Genomic DNA, 13,964 nt, shown 5'->3' on the forward strand with positions numbered 1-13,964 from the left:
ATTGATTGACACGTCAGGCAACCTCTCTTACAACACCTAAAAATCCCAGTCCTATTGTCAAAATAGGCTTGAATGTCTAGAGGGCGTGTTCTATTGGATTTAACCAATTTGGTAGGGGCAATAATATTGCAGATAGTGCGGGACCTTCTAAATGTAACTTGGGGTTTAGGAGGAAGTAATGGTGCTAAAAGATGATCAAGTTTGAGGATATTAAAATGTTTATTGATAATTCTAGAAATACACTTATATTTTGTATTAAAAGTGGAAATAAATCTAACGGAATTCCCTGTGGTGTCTCTAGCTTCCTTATAACCCTGGGGGCATACACGGACGCTACATGCACACAAGGTGTTTGCAAGACGATCTCTGTTACATGGGAGATGCTGTTCCTTTATTGATGGATGGCCTTATGTTTGCCTCTGTGAGCTGTCTTTTGCCCCAGCTTTAGGTCCCCTAGTGGATTTTTAAGGGATTCGGTTACCTGCATCTCTATCCCTGACACGTCTTCTTTTGCCTGGGGACTGTAATGTGTATTTGCTCATGTCATTATTGACATATTTGGCCTGGACCTGCGATCATCGATCTCTAAACATATTTTTTGTACTATCTACTACCATCGGTATATATTTCATCTATCATTGGAATCTTCCTGGATGATTATATCCACCGCTGTGTATCAGATTGTGAAAATCATGGCTACATAGTAGCAATAATCCTATTCATTTCGTCCTGAAGAAGCCCCACGGTGAAACGCTTAGGCGACTTCAATAGGATTCTTTCACTATTCTCTTGTTCTGAATGGTTGTATTGTGATTGTTATCAGTTGCATTCCATTATACCATTGTTAGTGTACATTTTGTAAATTTATGTAATAAAATATATATTTTTTATACTTCCACGAGCCTCAAAGTCCGATTTTGCCCACTCTTCTTGAAGGGGTACTTTTCTATATTGTTATCATTACGGATGCGGCCAATGTGAGTGCTTTCCTTGTGTATCTTGTCCTCCCTCCCTCTCCCTCTTTCCTTTGTCTTTTCCTTTCTGATCATCCCTAGTTTTGTGTTTTTCCTTCCCTTCCCATCCCCCTCCTTCTTTTGTTTTCTAGCTTCCTTATAACTTTTAATCTTCGTTTGTTTGTTCAAACGGAGAGCCCTGTCAACTAGATAATGTGGATACCCCTTCTCTTCAAATTTAGTTTTCATGACCAGTCCCTGCGTCATATAATCTTGGGTTTCTGTACAATTCCTCCGTAGTCTGTTAAACTGACCGTTGGGGATATTCGTTTTCCAGGATGGGTGGTGGCAACTATCGAAATGTAAGTATGAGTTGCCACCTGTAGGTTTAGTATGGTTACTCCTTGTGATGACCTTGTGATCATGGGCAAGGACTAAGTCAAGAAAAATTAAATTATCTAAATCAAACACATGCGTGAAGGTCAACCCTAGCTTGTTACCATTACAATGGTCAACAAAGGAGGAAAACTCTGTCCCGTCAGCAGGTTTATTATCTCCAGGCTGTGGTTTAGTATTGTTGCAGTCATGGGACTCCGCTCCTCCTCCATCCCTATTGGTCAAGAGATCTATACAGGCTTCCCTTTGGCCTTCATGTCTGTCAGGGCTGGGCTCAGCATTTCCTTCTCTGTACTGGCAGCTCCATTACCCCGTCGTTTTAGGTTCATAACACCTTGATCTTTTAGGCCTTGCTCAAAAGCCGGGTTACCCGGGATTGGTATCATCAGGCTCATTTCGGTCGCTCAATTTTTTTTTTTGAATATCTTTTTAACAGTGCTAATAGTGGCACCAACCATTGGGTGTCGCTTCACTGCCTGCGGTATTGCAGATTCCATGAGCCAGACTAGAACCTCCAAGGGTAACTCGGACATTGCTTGTTCCATATGGATCCATGGCTTGTCTTTTGGAGCTACACACCAGTCAGTACCTTTGATAAGTGTAATGCCTCATGATAGGTGGCTGGGTCTGGGAATCCCACCCCACCTTTTTCTTTTGGTAAAGTCAAAATATCTCTACGCACTCTTGCTTGTTTTACAGCCCATATGAACCCAGCAAACTTTGCTCTCAAGTCTCTCAGGAACCCTTGGGGGATCTTAATCGGTAGTGTCTGTAACAAATCTAATAATGTCGGCATTACATTCATTTTTATAATGTTAATTCTACCAAATCACATGAAGACTTCCTTGTCCTACCTCTGCAGATCTAATTTAATTTGTCGTGCTAAAGGGGCGAAATTCAGTTCAAAAATTCTATTCAATTATTGGTATTTTAGTCCCCAGGTATCCTATGTGTGAGTCTGTCTATCTAAATGCAAAGAAGGTTGTTAGTTGCTGTTGCAGCACTACACTCATCTCCACCCCCATTGCTTCTGATTTACCGTAATTTACCTTAAAATTGGACAGTTCCCCATATTTACTTATCTTCGATAATTGTGGCAGGAGGGACAGCCCTGGAGCGGTTATGAAAAACATAAGGTCATCCGCATATAATGCAAGTTTTCCCTACCAAAATGTTCCCTACCTTTTAGAGAAATGCCCCATATATCTACATTAGCCCTTATTGTTCTTAAAAAGGGTTCTAGCGTTAGGATAAAGATAATCAGTGATAATGGGCAACCCTGACCTGTTCCGTTACATATAGAAAAAGGTTCAGATAGTATCTCATTTATCTTGACCCTGGCTTTCGGTAGGGAATATAAACTCATAACCCAGTTTTGCATCCCCTTCTCTCAATCCTATATGTTGCATAGTTGCTCTCAAGAAGTTCCAGTCTACCCTATCAAATGCTTTCTCTGCATCTGTAGATATGAGCACTACGGTTTTCCGATAGGATTATGAGAAGTAAATGGCACTTAGAACCCATTGTGTATTTTCTCTACCTTCTCTCTCTGGGGTAAATCCTACTTGGTTCTGATGTATTAAGGAAGGAATATACGGTAATAATCTATTTGCCAGTATTTTTGTGAGAATCTTTAAATCTACATTTAACAGTGAGATTGCTCGAGCATTGTGTTGGATCTTTCCCTTCTTTGGGTATCACTGCTATATGTGCCATTAATGTTTCTACAGGTCCTTCACGTATTGAATTAAAAGCATCCAAAAATCTTGGCATCAGTTTTTAAGCATAAGTCTTATAATATAGTAGAGTAAACCCATCTGGGCCGGGGGCTTTGTCTGGTTTTACCATTTTAAGTGAGTCTAAGAATTCTTCTGCTGTAATTGGACCATTTATATCCTCCGCTGTTTCCTCCGGCAATCCAGGCATTCCCGACGCCCCTATGTATTCCTTAGCCCCTTCCTCTCTATTGGGTAACTTTGATGCCCTTTGTTGGTCTCCTAGCTGATATAGACTCACATAGTAGTTTCTGAACGCCTTGGTGATTTCTTGTGAGGAGTTATGTCATGGGTTTTGGCGAAGATAATAATAATATATTTTAATATTTTCCGACAAAAATATGAAAGATCCATTAGGCCTAAAATTTGAGATGAATCAGTGGAATGAGAACTCTTCAGGAACTAAGCCATATTTGCCCAGTTCCCAATACATTAGCTATCTATGACTTTTACAAGCTTGGGTGAAAGTCTGAACAATGAAATGGCTTTCTCACCAAACAAGATGTTTAAACTAATTTCAAGGGAGAAGATATCTCCATTGTGGAGTAGCGTTTCATGGACAAGAACGTTGACTTTAGCTGTCCTAAAAACAATGGCTTATGGGCCAGCAAAGGTCCCTGAAAATGAATTGTTTACACAGCTGGTCTTAGTATCCTATCTTAATTAAGAGGCAGTTTAATGTCTAAAATTCACAAACCAATGTATAAGTATCAATACACAGGGTAGTCAAAGAATATATGTTGATATGAAATAAATGAGCGGTAATGTGTAGATTATCAATGACATCTTAGGACCAAGGGAGATATTCCTTTAATTTAGAACTTTGTTAGAAGAAAGAATTATATGAGAAATTTGTTTTATAAATAGAAGTGCATTGAAGAAGCTAATCAACATTATGAAAGATATTACATTGTGATTATAAAAATGTGAATTAACCTGTAACACATATACATCAAACACATATCAAAATGATTCATGTATCCACATTAATAAGTATCTCGCATTGATTGAAATATAAACCTATGCATGATTGGAAACAATGTTGTTAGGAAATATACGGTTATACAGGAAATAAGCATGTTATGTGGAATGCAAAAGTATACTAATTGTATTTTATATAATATAAAGATACCAGAGTCATGCATAGATGTATGTAGATTATATATATATATATATATATATATATATATATATATATATATATATATATATATATATGGATATATGTCGATAGTTTACCCAAAAATATAAATATCCAACGTATGCATGATCTCACAATAAAGGTGAGACACCTAGTGGCTGGAAGTGATATTACTCGAGGTTCTCCAAGCCCAGAGAACAAGTAAATTATTAAGCTGTCAGCCAATAGAAACCAGACACGTTTTGACAGGAACGCCCATATGTGCCACAGACCTATGAGTGAAGGACAGTTGTCAGAGGGGCAGAACTGAGTATGATCTTTATGGTCCTATTGTTTTGATCGATATAAAGTTAGAGAGTAGAGATCTTAAAGAAAGGGATCTTAAAATGGGAACATGAAAGAGGACCCCAAGGAAGACCCCATCAATAGGAGCGCCCCATGAGAGCAGGAATGCAGCAATGACTGAAATATGATACAGGGAGGACTGACTCCGATGGGGAGGGGGCGCACTTGCACTATGCATGAAGACTGCAATGATTTTAGCTCTGGTCACTTGCCAGTAGGAAATAGCCATTTTTGGAATTGTTAACTATGTCATTTTTATTTTATCTGAAATCTATTATTGTTCCCAAGAAATGTTGAAATATTGAAGTATTGAATATCGCGTAGTTATGGTTTGTTCTCATAATCAATAACTGGTAATTTTTCCATAAAGAATACAATTTTAATTATATTTTTATTTTTGCATAGTTTCAATTTTATTGACAAAACAAACGCCCAATATATTTCACATTGTTAACCTCCTACTTACCTGCAGTATAGTAACGGTTGGGCATGTGAAATAGACTCTTTTGTTTCATTGTCATTTACATAAAGTTATCTTGAGAACTTACCATGACACAGATCAAAGGTATTGCATGCCCATTTTGGGGGTATTTTATTGATTTCCAAGTCGTTAATGTAACGCAACTGGTATTTTAATTTCATGTATATATTCATATTTTGTCTACCAATAAATTAGCTATTTTGTATGATCATACATCTCCGTGAATAAGTTTCATATTATAGCCTGATATCATATAGGTTGACTTGTATTTAAAAGCATCTTCGTTATAAAAGAATTTAACCACTTCCCGACCGCTGCATGTAAATGTACGTCCACAGTATGGCACATACAGGCACATGGGCGTTCATGTACGTCCATGCCTTCTAGTGGGTGGGGGGTCCGATCGGGGCCCCCCCCGCTACATGCGGCGGTCGGGTTCGCTCGGGGAGCGATCTGGGACGACGGCGCGGCTATTTGTTTATAGCCGCTCCGTCGCGATCGCTCCCCGGAGCTGAAGAACGGGGAGAGCCGTATGTAAACACGGCTTCCCCGTGCTTCACTGTGGCGGCGCATTGATCGTGTCATCCCCTTTATAGGGGAGACACAATCGATGACGTCAGTCCTACAGCCACACCCCCCTACAGTTGTAAACACACACTAGGTGCACCCTAACTCCTACAGCGCCCCCTCTGGTTAACTCCCAAACTGCAACTGTCATTTTTACAATAGAGAATGCAATTTAAATGCATTTTTTGCTGTGAAAATGACAATGGTCCCAAAAATGTGTCAAAAACGTCCTCCCGCGTTAGCTAGCATCCTGCTCGGTTTATTCCTGTATTCATAAAAAGCTTGTCTTTTTTTTTTTAAATAACAATTTTTATTTGTATAAAACAGTTTACAGGTAAAGATGCCAAATATACATCAAAAAGATCAGTGCAAAACACAATCCCGTGCCAGGAAGTATGCATACTATTCCCACCTTACGTATGATCAGGGGGGGATCAGGCCGTAGGCCAGCGTAGTATGTAGTGCAATAATAAACTGATCCCTCAGATAATCATGTCTAACATCCAGGCATGGTAAGCCGTGGCATTCTTATAATATCACAACTCTAACTGCAACAATAGTTAATCAGAAGTAAAGAAAGAAAAGGAGGAGAGATAGAAGGAAGAGAGGAGAGAGATACAGAACAAAAGTGGTTTCTACGTTACCGCGTCCACTCCTGCCCCCGGGACGTCCTCCCGCCGATGCCACTTCCTCTAGACCTCATCATGGTCGTCCAGACCATCACGCATCCTGGCCGTCATCCTCTTCATCAGTTCCACATCCTTTACCCTGGCGTAAAGAGCTTCCTGAGATGGGGGTGTGGTTTTCTTCCAATTGAGGGCTATCAAGCAGCGAGCCGCGGTCAGGATGTGCCTAAGTAATTTTTTATACGGTTTGGGAAGTTTAGGCTGAGAAATGCCTAGCAAAAATAATTTGGGGACAAGGGAACTGGCGTCTCAAAGAGACGGGTGAGCAATTGCTGTGTAGAATGTCAGAACGGGGTAATGAGAGGGCACGACCAGTAAATATGGAAGAGGGAGCCCCTGTGCCGATGGCAGCGCCAGCAACGATCAGAGACAGAGGGGTAAATTTTGTGCAGAATATCTGGGGTCTGGTACCAGAAAAAAAAGGACCTTTTATGCGTTTTCTTTGTACAGGGTACACATGGAGCTTTTGGCTGCTTGTCTCAAGACGACCTGCTAGACCTCCGGTGATAAAACCTCTCCCAACTCTCTCTCCCATCTCAACATGTATGTGTGTTTTCCCCGCACTGGCATGTCATACTCATTCAAGATCCGGTAAATGTCCGAAATCAGTCCCCTTCGGTGCCGACCCTCTAGAACTATATGTTCAAATGGAGAAGGTTGGGAAAATTGGAGTCAAGGTGCTATAGTTTGAGTGTAGTGCCTTATTTGTAAATAGCTATAGAACACCCCTTTTGGAAGATCATGTTTCGTTTGGAGCTCCGAAAATGTCAGCAGCCTACAGGACCTCGGTCGACCAGGTGCCCAAGGTGGAATAAGTTCCGCGAGGCCCAGGGCCAGGACATCTGGTGCGGTAGGCTATCTGGTAGTTTAGGGTTGCAAATGAAAGAGTTCAGCAGGGAGCACAGAGATTTAAGCGCCCTCTCCCGGGACAACTTGCGCCAGAGCCCACGTAGCAAGGACATCGAACCAAGTAGGCGGCATGGATCTACCTCCACGTCTGTATCCCACAAGAGACTGTTTGGGTGAGTCGGCGCCAACCATGTTTTCTCTATTTCCGTCTACCTATTGTATGACCTCTAGGGAAACCACGAGACTATCGCTCGCAGTTGTGTGGCCTGATAGTATCTGACAAAGTCAGGGAACGCCAGTCCTCCGTCCCCGCGCGACGCCGTCGTGACTGTGCGGGGTATCTTATGCTTTTTATAGTCCCAGACGTATCGCAGCACATCGCTCTGGAGCTTGCGTAATTGGGCATAGGGGATTGGAATGGGCAGCATCTGAAATAAATAGAGGAGCTTGGGGAGGATGACCATTTTAACAGACTCGATTCTGCCCAGTAAGGAAATGTGATGGGCCTTCCATTTCTGAAGGAGAGCCATTATCATTCGGAAGAGAGGGGGGAAGTTAGCCTGATACAGGGGACCAAAGGATGGGGTGATCTGCACCCCTAGGTATTTAAGGGAGGAACTTTCCCAAGAATAGGGGAAGTTCAGCCGCAGGTGGCAGATCTCAGTGTCCGGGATGTTGACAGGAAGGGCTGCGTCAAAGGACTTTGACGCTTTTGTTTTATATCCCGAGATTGCCCCGTATTTCTCTAGCGCAGCGTGAAGGTTAGGGAGGGAAACTCTGGGTTGGGTCAGGGTGAGGATAATGTCATCTGCGAATGGGGACGTTTTAAATTCCTTGCCCCGTACCGAGATGCCCCGAATGTCCGGATACCCCCTGATGGTCGCCGCCAGCGGTTCTACACACAAGGCAAAGAGTAAGGGGGACAATGGGCATCCCTGGCGCGTGCCATTGGTGATCTGGAATGGGGGCGAAGTGGCGAACGGGGTTTTAACTTGGGAGTTGGGGTTCGAGTAAAGGTGCTGCACCGCCCGCAGGAAGGAACATCTGAAACCCATGTGTTGTAGGGTGGCCACCATAAACGGCCAGCTCAGGCGATCAAAGGCCTTTTCTGCATCAAGGCTCAGAACCAGGGCCCCGACTCCTTCCCTGTTAACTACATCTATCAAGTCTATGACCTTCCTAGTGTTGTCGCCTGCCTGGCGAAGAGGCACAAAGCCCACCTGGTCCTTATGGACTAGGGCAGGGAGGACCTGATTCAGTCGGGTAGATAACAGTTTTGTGAAAATTTTAAGGTCTGAATTGAGCAAGGCTATAGGTCGATAGCTAGCGCAGGAGGCTGGGTCTTTGTCCGGCTTCGGTACAAGAGTCAAAAAAGATCCCTGCATGTCCCCAGAAATCGGGGACTGATGCGAAAAGGTGTTAAACAGTTTAGTCATGTGGGAGCAGAGCAGGGGGAGAAAGGTCTTGTAATACTTATAGGGCAATCCGTCTGGGCCAGGGGATTTACGGGCAGGAAGGCCCTTCACGGTCTCCGCAAGTTCCTCCAACGTTATGGGGATGTTTAAGTCCTGTAGGTCTGTCTCCCGAAGTTGAGGCAGGCCGGCCTTTTCGAGGTTCATACAGGCTGTAAGGTAGGGTGGGGGGGGGGGGGTGTGCCGGACCTTTGGTTTATTATATAAGTCAGCATAATAGTCTGCAAAGGTATTTTCTATGTCCTGGGGATCAGTCAGCAGGTCGCCCCCCCCCCCCATTCTTCACCTGATGAGGGGTGAAGGCGAGAGCCCGGTCAGTGAGTTTTTTGGCCAAGAGTGCTCGCGCCTTGTTGCCCTTATCATAATAAAGTTGCTTGAGGCGGATAAGCGCTTTCTCTACCTTTCCCAACTCAAGATCACGGAGTGTTACGTGTACCTGAACTATTCGTTTTAAGGAGAGCAGTGGAAGGCTTCAGGAGAAGTTGAGCTTCCAAGGCCTTGAGCTGATTAACCGCCAGCACTCTAGCAGCATTGGCGTCCCACTTCATAGCTGAAGAAAGCGCCAGGCACCGCCCCCTGAGGACCGCCTTATGTGCTGCCCACAGTATAGAAGGGGAGACGTCAGAGGTGTCATTCTCTATAAAGTAGTGCTGTAGGGTCGCCTCCATTTCCGACCTCGAGGGGGCATGCTGCAGGAGAAATTTGTTTAGCCTCCAGTTATAGGGTCGGCGAAGGGGGTGCCCAAGTTTAGGGAAAGCGTGATGGGGGCGTGGTCAGACCAGGAAATGGGAAAAATACTGGCCGACTCCGCAATGCGCAACGTATTGTTATTTACAAAGAAGTAATCTATGCGCGTGTGGGTACGTTGCGGTGCCCAGTAAAACGTATATTGGCGATCACCCGGATGAAGGGCCCGCCAGGCATCAAATAGCGCGTGTCTCCTAAGGACAGTCTTTTTTATTGTTTTTAAACCTTGTTCTTATTAATTTATTAAAATACATAAAACGGCCGTTCATATCTAAAATCACAACTGGGAGTCCAAGCCACATAATTTTAAAACAAAAAACTTCAAGGGAAGTCTTGACTGCCAAACATTAATCTGTACTGTAGATCGTGAACCATTACATGCTCTCCAAGTCTTCTCCAGTTCCTTCTCTTTTGGGAGTTTGATTTTTGTTATATGGAGCCTAAAAATGAAAAATAACCCAGCTCGTCCCATGTACACATAAACTCCATACATTGCAGCATTTCCCCAGAAATAACTTTTCCCACCTGCAGCTCTTCAATGCAGATGATATTGTTCTTGAAATTCAGTTTTTATCAAACTCTGTGAATCTATTTGTGTTGAATCTTCTGAACAGTTTTGTTGAGGAAAGAATGTAATTCAGTTATCAGTTTTACAGAATTAAAGTACAACAATCCCCACGCAGCTGGGTGCAATCATATCCTCGAATTAGGCGCTTCCTACGACAACATACGATTCCTACACCCCAGTGAATAAAAGAAAGATACAAGTCTGCAGAGTTCCAAATTTGTAACTTTATACGCACCATTGAAAGTCTTTACATGAACCCGGTGTAACTCGATGGTAGTGAAACAAATTAGAATTTCATCCAGGATTATCAATGACTTATCAATGACTTAGGACCACAGGGAGATATTCTGTTAATTTAGAACTTTGTTAGAAGAAAGAATTATATGAGAAATTTGTTTTATAAATAGAAGTGCATTGAAGAAGCTAATCAACATTATGAAAGATATTACATTGTGATTATAAAAATGTGAATTAACCTGTAACACATATACATCAAACACATATCAAAATGATTCATGTATCCACATCAATAAGTATTTCGCATTGATTGAAATATAAACCTATGCATGATTGGAAAGAATGTTGTTAGGAAATATACGGTTATTGTTATGTACTGGAACGTACCTTGTAGCCAGAGCCTGGTGTGCAGGAGGAGGCCTCTCTTACAGTCCTGGCTCTGGAGCTGCTGGAGTGGGGACAGCAAGCTCGGGAGCGCGGCGAGGCAGGAGTGCCTGGTGATGATAGCAGCTCGGCACCGTTGGTGGTCCTTCGGGACGGTGGTTGTAGGAGACAGCGTCTCTGGAGCTGGCACAGGCACTGGATAGCAGGAGCTGGTGAAGCAAACCGGGTTAGCAGATAATCAGGTGGGTTAAGCAAGCATAGTCAGATTCAGGCACAGGGTCTGGTAACGGTGGGCAGGAGAGCAGAGCGGAGTCAGAGCAAGCCAGGGGTCGGAGTGGAGAGGGTCGGATGGTCAGACGGAGCCGGGTCGGTTTAAGGTAACAGGTTACAACAGGTCACAGGTTTCACTGATACAACGCTGCAGATCAGACAGCAAAGTGTCACTGCAGCTGCTTGCTTTTTAAATGCTGAGTGGCGCCAATCGCGCATTAACGAGCACGCGCGCGTTCCCGCCGTCATGCACGTGCACGTGTAGTAGGCGCATGCGCGCGCACACGAGCGTGCACATTTGGCGCACATATGCGCGCATTTGGCACATATCCGTGTGCATGTGGGGCGCGCCTGCGCACATGAATAGGTGACTGGTGCTGATTCTGACCATCAGTAAGTGCGCGCATGCGTGCACGCCGGAGCCTATTGGCAGGTCCCTGACAGTTATACAGGAAATAAGCATGTTATGTGGAATGCAAAAGTATACTAATTGTATTTTATATAATATAAAGATACCAGAGTCATGCATAGATGTATGTAGATTATATATATATATATATATATATATATATATATATATATATATATATATATATATATATATATATGGATATATGTCGATAGTTTACCCAAAAATATAAATATCCAACGTATGCATGATCTCAGAATAAAAGTGAGACACCTAGTGGCTGGAAGTGATATTACTTGAGGTTCTCCAAGCCCAGAGAACAAGTCAATTATTAAGCTGTCAGCCAATAGAAACCAGACACGTTTTGACAGGAACGCCCATATGTGCCACAGACCTATGAGTGAAGGACAGTTGTCAGAGGGGCAGAACTGAGTATGATCTTTATGGTCCTATTGTTTTGATCGATATAAAGTTAGAGAGTAGAGATCTTAAAGAAAGGGATCTTAAAATGGGAACATGAAAGAGGACCTCAAGGAAGACCCCATCAATAGGAGCGCCCCATGAGAGCAGGAATGCAGCAATGACTGAAATATGATACAGGGAGGACTGACTCCGATGGGGAGGGGGCGCACTTGCACTATGCATGAAGACTGCAACGATTTTAGCTCTGGTCACTTGCCAGTAGGAAATAGCCATTTTTGGAATTGGTAACTATGTCATTTTTATTTTATCTGAAATCTATTATTGTTCCCAAGAAATGTTGAAATATTGAAGTATTGAATATCGCGTAGTTATGGTTTGTTCTCATAATCAATAACTGGTAATTTTTCCTCAAAGAATACAATTTTAATTATATTTTTATTTTTGCATAGTTCCAATTTGATTGACAAAACAAACGCCCAATATATTTCACATTGTTAACCTCTTACTTACCTGCAGTATAGTAACGGCTGGGCATGTGAAATAGACGCTTTTGTTTCATTGTCATTTACATAAAGTTATCTTGAGAACCTACCATGACACAGATCAAAGGTATTGCATGCCCATTTTGGGGGTATTTTATTGATTTCCAAGTCGTTAATGTAACGCAACTGGTATTTTAATTTCATGTATATATTCATATTTTGTCTACCAATAAATTAGCTATTTTGTATGATCATACATCTCCGTGAATAAGTTTCATATTATAGACTGATATCATATAGGTTGACTTGTATTTAAAAGCATCTTTGTTATAAAAGAATTCAAAGTAAATTACTGTGCGGGTAAATATGACCTTAAAAAAACACAACAGTTAACTAGGACACCTCCCGGAGTTTTAATACGATCAATATGGTTTTATCCACTCGTCTCTAAGCGCGTTAGCTAGCATCCTGCTCGGTTTATTCCTGTATTCATAAAAAGCTTGTCTTTTTTTTTTTAAATAACAATTTTTATTTGTATAAAACAGTTTACAGGTAAAGATGCCAAATATACATCAAAAAGATCAGTGCAAAACACAATCCCGTGCCAGGAAGTATGCATACTATTCCCACCTTACGTATGATCAGGGGGGGATCAGGCCGTAGGCCAGCGTAGTATGTAGTGCAATAATAAACTGATCCCTCAGATAATCATGTCTAACATCCAGGCATGGTAAGCCGTGGCATTCTTATAATATCACAACTCTAACTGCAACAATAGTTAATCAGAAGTAAAGAAAGAAAAGGAGGAGAGATAGAAGGAAGAGAGGAGAGAGATACAGAACAAAAGTGGTTTCTACGTTACCGCGTCCACTCCTGCCCCCGGGACGTCCTCCCGCCGATGCCACTTCCTCTAGACCTCATCATGGTCGTCCAGACCGTCACGCATCCTGGCCGTCATCCTCTTCATCAGTTCCACATCCTTTACCCTGGCGTAAAGAGCTTCCTGAGATGGGGGTGTGGTTTTCTTCCAATTGAGGGCTATCAAGCAGCGAGCCGCGGTCAGGATGTGCCTAAGTAATTTTTTATACGGTTTGGGAAGTTTAGGCTGAGAAATGCCTAGCAAAAATAATTTGGGGACAAGGGAACTGGCGTCTCAAAGAGACGGGTGAGCAATTGCTGTGTAGAATGTCAGAACGGGGTAATGAGAGGGCACGACCAGTAAATATGGAAGAGGGAGCCCCTGTGCCGATGGCAGCGCCAGCAACGATCAGAGACAGAGGGGTAAATTTTGTGCAGAATATCTGGGGTCTGGTACCAGAAAAAAAAGGACCTTGTATGCGTTTTCTTTGTACAGGGTACACATGGAGCTTTTGGCTGCTTGTCTCAAGACGACCTGCCAGGCCTCCGGTGATAAAGCCTCTCCCAACTCTCTCTCCCATCTCAACATGTATGTGTGTTTTCCCCGCACTGGCATGTCATACTCATTCAAGATCCGGTAAATGTCCGAAATCAGTCCCCTTCGGTGCCGACCCTCTAGAACTATATGTTCAAATGGAGAAGGTTGGGAAAATTGGAGTCAAGGTGCTATAGTTTGAGCGTAGTGCCTTATTTGTAAATAGCTATAGAACACCCCTTTTGGAAGATCATGTTTCGTTTGGAGCTTCGAAAATGTCAGCAGCCTACAGGACCTCGGTCGACCAGGTGCCCAGGGTGGAATAAGTTCCGCGAGGCCCAGGGCCAGGACATCTGGTGCGTTAGGCTATCTGGTAGTTTAGGGTT

Source organism: Rana temporaria, chromosome 13, assembly GCF_905171775.1.
Source record: "Rana temporaria chromosome 13, aRanTem1.1, whole genome shotgun sequence".
NCBI classification, from domain to species: Eukaryota; Metazoa; Chordata; class Amphibia; order Anura; family Ranidae; genus Rana; species Rana temporaria.